The sequence below is a fragment of the Aotus nancymaae genome, unplaced genomic scaffold (genome assembly GCF_030222135.1).
Source record: "Aotus nancymaae isolate 86718 unplaced genomic scaffold, 86718_ANA_hifiasm-v0.15.2.pri h1tg000040l, whole genome shotgun sequence".
In the NCBI taxonomy this organism is placed as follows: domain Eukaryota; kingdom Metazoa; phylum Chordata; class Mammalia; order Primates; family Aotidae; genus Aotus; species Aotus nancymaae.
Genome location: NW_026988454.1, coordinates 22,232,558 through 22,241,094, shown reverse-complemented (window position 1 = coordinate 22,241,094; position 8,537 = coordinate 22,232,558). Strand labels below are relative to the sequence as shown.

General features: G+C 38.7%; 1 pseudogene; it reads right to left on the bottom strand.

Moving 5' to 3' along the window:
• Positions 1-5,338: 5,338 nt before the first annotated feature.
• Positions 5,339-7,932, bottom strand: LOC105717571 (zinc finger protein 131-like; annotated as a pseudogene).
• Positions 7,933-8,537: the final 605 nt, after the last annotated feature.

The following is an 8,537-nucleotide window of genomic DNA, read 5'->3' as shown; positions in this document are numbered from 1 at the left end:
GGTAGGATAGGGTAGCATTCAGGCAGCACTTCAGAGAAAGATATGAATGAACTACAAACTGCAGGGAAAGAAGCAAACAGGGTTGAAAATACCCACAGAAGATGAAATGTCACATGGAGTGAGGTGTCGGTCCTGGGGCAGAGGATAAGTAATGAAATTCTGAGCATGAAAGCCTGGGTTAACCTTAAAGCAAAAAAGGTATGTTCTGCCCTTGCAATGAGAGAAATTGTTGGGACTTATGTATGCATTAGTTTGTTTTCAGAATATCTATTCTGTTTTCATGATGCTAATAAAGACATACCCGAGACTGGGTAATTTATAAAGAAAAAGAGGTTTAATGGATTCACAGTTCTAAGTGGCTGGGTCGATCATGGTGAAAGGCATATCTTACATGGTGGCAGACAAGAGAGAATGAGAACCAAGTAAAACGGGTTTCCCCTTATAAAACCATCAGATCTTGTTGGACTTCTTCATTATCATGAGAACAGTATGGGAGAAACCACCCCCATGATTCAGTAATCTCCCATCAGGTCCCTCCCACCACATGGGGGAATTATGGGAGCTACAATTCAAGGTGAGATTTGGGTGAGGACATAGCCAAACCATATCAAAATAGTTCTAGTATGATTCACAAGTTTGGAGCCAAGAAGCCAAGAAATTTCATGCTGTGAGCCTTGGGTGGTCTGAGAATTTCTAGGCATCTACTAATATGTAGCCCAGGACAGCAGCTGCTGCCAGTACTTAGAATTGTAAATAGAGCCTTCCTGAGGGGTTGTCTCAAAAGATAAAGCTACAGCTGCCAGCTGTAGCAAGCTTCAAGAGAGAGCCACCCCAGAAGGACTCTTCTCAGGTACTTGAGTTGAGAGGTGCTAAGGATACTCACCTCTAAACATTATTTTTTATTTTTAAGTCAATGTTATTATGCATATTTATGGTCTACAACATGATGTTATAAGACACATTTATATAGTAAAACCACTACTAAAGTGGACCATCTTAACCTGTCCTTCTTTACAAATAGCTATTTTTCTTCCCCTATGACAAGAGCAGCTACAATCTACTCATTTAGCAAATATCCCAAATACAATGCATTGTTATTAACTAGAGTCATCATGTTGTACATTAATCTTGGGACTTGTTTATCCTACATAGTTTCTACTTTGTATCCTTCTACCTACTTCACCCTTTTTGCTCCCCCAATCCCCTAACCAAGGTTTTATTGTGGTTCAATGTTCTATTTTTACATGTTTGACCCTAATTTTTAAGATTGTACATATAAGTGAAATCATACAGTATTTTTCTCTGTGTGTCTGTTTTATTCCTCTAGATTCATCCATGTCATGACAAATGAAAGAATCCCCTCCTTTTTAAGGCTAAATAATATTCTGTTATACTATTATATATTAAATAGGTATAGAGTTTGTTTTTTGAGTTCAGGGGTACATGTACAGGATGTGCAGGTTTGTTAAACGTGTGTCATGGAGTTTGTTTTACAGATTACTTCATCATCCTGGTATTAAGCCTAGTATTCATTAGTTGTTTTTTATTCTCTCCATCCTCCTACCCTGTACCTTCCAATAGCCCCCGTGTGTGTTATTCCCCTCTATGTGTCCATATGTTCTCATCATTTAGCTCCTACTCATAAGTGAGAACATGTGGTACTTGATTTTCTGTTTCTGCATTAGTTTGCTAAGGATAATGGCCTCCAATTGCATCCACGTCCCTGCAAAGGATATAATCACATGCTTTTTTATGGTTTCATAGTATTCCATGGTGTATATGTACTACATTTTATTTATCTAGTCTATCATTGATGGGCATTTAGGATGATTCCATGTCTTTGCTATTGTGAATATTGCTACAATGAACATATGTGTGCACGTGTCTTTACAACACATGCGTTCATAAGTTCCTTTGTGTACATACCCAGTAATGGGATTGCTGAGAAAAATGGTAGTTCTGTCTTTAGGTGTTTGAGGAATCGCAACACTGTCTTTCACAATGGTTGAACGAATTTACGCTCTCACCAACAGTGTATAAGCATTCCTTTTCTCTGCAACCTCACCAGCATCTGTTATTTTTTCACTTTTTAATAACTGCCATTCTGAGTGGTGTGAGATGGTATCTCATGGTAGTTTTGCATTTCTCTGATGATCAGTGATGTTGAGCTTTTTTGAATATTCTTGGCCCCATGTATGTCTTCTTCTGAAAAGTCTCTGTCCATGTTCTCGTTTGTTTTTTTCTTGTAAATTTATTTGAGTTCTTTATAGATGCTGGATATTAGACTTTTTTCAGAGGATAGTTTGATAAAATTTTTATCCATTCTCTAGGTTGTCTGTTTTCTCTGTTGATAGTTTCTTTGGCTGTGCAGAAGCTCTTTAGTTTAGTTAGATTCCATTTGTCAATTTTTGCTTTCATTGCAATTACTTTTGACGTCTTCATCATAAACTCTTTGCACATGTTTATGTCCAAAATGGCATTGCCTAGGTTGTGTTCCATTGTCAGGGTTTTTATAGATTTAGATTTTACATGTCAGTCTTTATCTTTTTTTTAAAATTTATTTTTTTTTTTGTTTATTTTGTTTGTTTGTTTGTTTTGAGACGGAGTTTCACTCTTGTTACCCAGGCTGGAGTGCAATGGCGTGATCTCGGCTCACCGCAACCTCCGCCTCCTGGGTTCAGGCAATTCTCCTGCCTCAGCCTCCTGAGTAGCTGAGATTACAGGCATGCGCCACCATGCCCAGCTAATTTTTTTTTGTATTAGTAGAGACAGGGTTTCACCATGTTGACGAGGATGGTCTCAATCTCTTGACCTCGTGATCTACCCACCTCAGCCTCCCAAAGTGCTGGGATTACAGGCTTGAGCCACCGTGCCCAGCCAAAAATTTATTTTTTTTAATTGTACTTTAGGTTCTGGGGTACATGTGCAGATCATGCAGGATTGTTATATAAGTACCTACATGGCAATGTGGTTTGCTGCCTCCATCCCCCGTCACCTATATCTGGCATTTCTCCCCATGTTATCCCTCCCCAACCTCCCCACCCCCCACTGTCCCTCCCTGTCACCCCCCAACAAACCCCAGTATGTGATGCTCCCTCCCTGTGTCCATGTCTTCTCATTGTTCAATACCTGCCTATGAGTGAAAACATGTGTTGTTTGATTTTCTGTTCTTGTGTCAGTTTGCTGAGAATGATAGTTTCCAGATTCACCCTTGTCCCTACAAAGGACACAAACTCATCATTTTTTATGGCTGCATAGTATTCCATGGTGTATATGTGCAACATTTTCCTTATCCAGTCTATCATCAATGGGCATTTGGGTCTGTTCCAGGTATTTGCTATTGTAAACAGTGCTGCAATTAACATACGTGTGCATGTGTCTTCATAATAGAACGATTTATAATATATTGGGTATATACCCAGTAATGGGATTCCTGGGTCAAATGGAATTTCTATTTCTAGGTCTTTGAGGAATCGTCACACTGTCTTCCATAATGGTTGAACTAATTTACACTCCCACCAACAGTGTAAAAGTGTTCCTATTTCTCCACATCCTCTTCAGCATCTGTTGTCTCCAGATTTTTTAATGATCATCATTCTAACTGGCATGAGATGGTATCTCAATGTGGTTTTGATTTGCACTTCTCTAATGACCAGTGATGATGAGCATTTTTCATATGTTTGTTGGCCTCATATATGTCTTTTAAAAAGTGTCTGTTCATATCCTTAACCCACTTTTGAATAGGTTTTTTTTTTTTTTCTTGTAAATCTGTTTCAGTTCTTTGTAGATTCTGGATATTAGTCCTTTGCCAGATGAGTAGATTGCAAAATGCTAGTTCATTCTAATGATGGTTTCTTTTGCTGTACAGAAGCTCTGGAGTTTAATTAGATCCCATCTATCTATTTTGGCTTTTGTTGCCAATGCTTTTGGTGTTTTAGTCATGAAGTCCTTGCCTATGCCTATGTCCTGAATGGTTCTGCCTAGGTTTTCTTCCAGGATTTTTATGGTGTTAGGTCTTATGTTTAAGTCTTTAATCCGTCTGGAGTTAATTTTAGTGTAAGGTGTTGGGAACAGGTCCAGTTTCTGCTTTCTGCACATGGCTAGCCAGTTTTGGCAACACCATTTATTAAACAGGGAATCCTTTCCCCATTGCTTGTTTTTGTCAGGTTTTTCAAAGATCAGATGGTTGTAGATATGTGGCATTTCCTCCAGGGCCTCTGTTCTGTTCCATTGGTCTGTATATCTGTTTTGGTACCAGTTCCATGCTGTTTTGATTGCTGTAGCCTTGTAGTATAGTTTGAAGTCAGGTAACATGATGCCTCCAGCTTTTCTCTTTTTGCTTAGGATTGTCTTGGTTATGCCAGCTCTCTTTTGGTTCCATATGAAGTTTAAAGTGGTTTTTTCAAGTTCTGTGAAGAAGGTCATTGGTAGCTTAATGGGGATAGCATTGAATCTATAATTTACTGTGAGCAGTATGGCCATTTTCACGTTGTTGATTCTTCCTAACAATGAGCATGGAATGTTTTTCCATCTGTTAGTGTCCTCTTTTATTTCCTTGAGCAGTGGTTTGCAGTTCTTTTTGAAGAGGTCCTTTACATACTTTGTTAGTTGTATTCCTAGGTATTTTATTCTCTTTGTAGCAATTGTGAATGGGAGTTCACTCTTGATTTGGCTCTCTATTCATCTGTTATTGGTGTATAGGAATGCTTGTGATTTCTGCACATTGAATTTGTATAATCTATCTTGAGTTAGTTTTTGTATATGGTTGAAGGAAGGGTTCCAGTTTTAATTTTCTGCATATGGCTAGTTAGTTATCCCAGCACCACTTATTGAATAGGGAATTCTTTCCTCATTGCTTGATCTTGAAAGGATTGTTAAAGATCAGATAGTTTTAGGTCTGTGGACTTATTTCTGGGTACTCTGTTCCATTGGTCTAGGTGTCCATTCTTGTGCCAGTACCATGCTGTTTTGGTTACTATAGCCCCCATGGTATAGTTTGAAGCTGGATAGTGTGATGCCTCCAGCTTTGTTCTTTTTGCTTAGGGTTGCCTTGGCTACTCAAGCTCTTTGTAGGTTCCATATAAATTTTAAAATATTTTTTCTACTTCTATGAAGAATGTCAATGGTAGTTTGATAGGAATAGCATTGAAGTTATAAATTGCTTTGGACAGTATGGCATTTTAAAAATAAAGATTTTTCCTACCCATGAGTATGGTATCTTTTCCCATTTATTTGAGTTATCTTTAATTTCTTTCTGTGTGTGTGTTACCTTATTTCCAAGTAATACTGATTAAAAATATTTACACATTTATTTTTAAGTCCACAGTTTAGCACTCTTGTTTATATGGCTGTAAAAGTTATAGCACAAGATCTTTACATTAAGGATTGGGGGGAAAAGATTTCATTCAAAACAAGCCTGATAATTATATAAATGTTTTTCCCTGTACTTTATTTTAAATACGTGAATTTTTAAATGATGCTCATCTTTTTTTCATTTGGTAGTAAAATGTTAGTGTAACTTTTCATCAAAATAAAGTTTACCACAGAAGTAAATAAATGTTCCCAATTGAAATTGGCCCTTCAGCTGCCACTAAATAAAATTTCTCAACCTAACTTGAGTGAAAAAGTACTTGTGGTTGTCATTATAAACAAAAATATAAAGTATTATACCATTGGCTATATTACTCCTTACAACATAAACTGAAAGAACCAGAGATGCTTTATAGAAGTTTAGCTGGTTTTGAAACGGAACATGGGTGTGGATTTTTTTTTCTTAACATTCTCAAAATTTTACCACCACCCCTCTCTCTGTTGCAGAGATGGTATCTGTGACTACTGGGGTATACAAAAACATTTGTTCCAACTAAAGAAAGCCAATAACAATGCACTGTTCATCATGCAGCCTTGTGTTTCCTATATATTCAATTTTCTACCATGCATTAGAGTACACAAACTTGTGTTCTAATGATTTAAGTTTGGTTTTACAATATGGAAGAAATTTGAGGAAGAATAAGGGAGAATTTTTACTATAATGAAAATAGATACAGTCAAATGCAAGTTTATAATAAGAATATAATCTACTTAAGTTTTCAGAAATGTATTTCTCAAAACTCCCCTTAATTTATGGAACAGATCCCTCCTCTGTGGCATTAAGCAGGGAGAGGGGAACCAATTTGTTTCAACAGAAACAGTTCAGCACAACAGCAAATAGCTTAACTTTGGTCCACTTGTCTGTTAGCTTAAGGACAGTCATACTACCTATAAGTCGTTCAAAAACTCAACAAGTAAATTTAAAAATATATTCATGTGTAATTTCATTCTAAAAACCAGCATAGCTATTCTGTCCTCATTCTCTGGCTTTTCAGCTTCAGAATCCACTGTTGGCTTGCTCTCTAATCCGCAGCATCTTCATGATCTTCCCTGGCAGCTTCAGCAGCATATGCTTGGCTAGGCTCTCTCTCCTCTTGGTTCATAGATTTCTGGGGTGATCCAAGTCTGCTTCTAGAAGTTCAGTTTGTACTTCCACTGGAATCTGATTTATCCATTCAATGTGAAGCTTTTGTACATGTACTTCAGTATCTTCTTCAGTCTGAATTCAACCCACTTCTAGATAACTTATTCGGACCTGCTCTGGATGCTCACTCATAAGTGAACCATGTACCTTGCGGTCCTGGAGAAGATCTGGATGGACATGTCCCACAGTCACTTGTGCTGAATCCACTTGGACCTGAAGCAATGGTAGAACATGCACCTTCCCAACTTGTTCTATGATAGTCATTGATGTCACAGGTTCAGTTTGCACATGTGTTTCTACTGAAATAACTTCTTCCAATACTAGATGCTCTGAAATATTGTGAGTATCATTGAGATGCCTCATTAATTTATTTTCTTGAATAAACCACAAGTCACATAAAGAACAGTGGTTGGGTTTACATCCAGTGTGTATTACCAAGTGGTCTTTGAACTGGTCCCAGCTGTTAAACACACTGTTGCAGACCTGGCATTCATAGAGCTTCTTTTTTCTTCTTTTGCCCCTACTCCAGTTTCGCATGCAGTGAGATGACAAATTTGAGGGTGCTATGTCTAGCAAATCTTTTATCACAATTTGGACACTAAAAAGGTTTTTCACCTGTATGTTTTCAAAGGTGTTCTTTAAAATGTCCAAAATCATCAAACTGCTTCTCACAGTACTGACATACATAAACTTTTTTCCCAGTTCTTTGCTTCTTAGTGACTCCACCTTTTTCAAGATGGTAACAATTTAGGTGCTGTTTTCATGTGCTCTCCCAAAGATATCTTTTATTGCATGTTTCACACTTGAAACTCTCAGGAGAGTGGGACTTCGTGTGTTTCTTCAAATGATAAAACAATTTAAATGAACCATTGCATTTCTCACAATGGAGCAAGTTCTTCACATATGATAACTGAAGTTCCACAATGTCAGTATTTTCTATCTCTATGCTTGTAGGGTCAGATGCACTACCATCTTTCTCTTTAATCTGCCCTTTTCTGTCACCTTGATGGCACTTGCTGGTAATAGCTGTCAGGAGTGCTACAGCAGAATCATTAGAGGAACCCGTGCTCTGTATGTACTTTATCGACGCTTGGCAGAATCCACTTCTTCTAATGTTTTGATGCCTTCATCTTCCGCTTCAATTGTGCCATCAGCAATCTCTACCTCAATTTCAACAGGTTCTGATTCTGCAGATGGCAATGATTCTGTGATAACATTTGAAGTTTCTGCAATCTTCCTTGTTTTTGGCCTCACTTTTTCCTGTGGCATTTTCCTCTAATGGAGTTGAGTTTTCTTTGTTCCTGACTTCAAGGGCTTTCATAATGAAGCAGGAAATTTTCTCTGACCCCTTCATGGGTGGGAACTAGCATGTAGATGCTGGGGCTAGCCAGCCACTTCAGCACCAGCTGGGGCAAACTCTACTCATTGGAACCTGTTGCACTCAATCTGTCAGGAGGGAGCATGCAGGTGAGCCAGTGCAGGAGCCAGGGCAAATGCTTTTGGGTGCCGGCAGGGGCAAAATTCTATGGAGACCCTGTGGACTCCATCCCTGGCTGGACCCTCCATCCCCGACTGGATTCCTCTTTAAAGTAACGCCATCAAGTTGTCCCTCTGAAGTCAAGCTGCTTCTCTCTGATTTCAAACTAGTTTCTGACGTCCAACTGCTTCTTCTCTGCTCTCTGCTAGAGGAGCCTGGGGTTTTTATAGGCAGAGGATTGGGGGCAGGGCAGGGCATGGTTGGTTTTGGAAATGGCAACATTCGAGTGGGAAAACAAGAAGACATGCTCTCACTTTGGGGTGCTGTCCCAGGCTTGAGGGTGGGACCCTTGCCGGGGACCTGCCCTCCTTTGCTCAGAATTTTTCTGCCTCCTGTGCCTATCAATAACTTCTAGCATTTGTAGAAACCCTGCTTCTTTCCATAAATCATTGGCTTCTTCTCCTGTATCATTAATTTTGGTGTATATGTGAACTGAATTAAATGGCAAAAGGTCATTTTACCAGCACCTTCTATCTCCACCAAAGG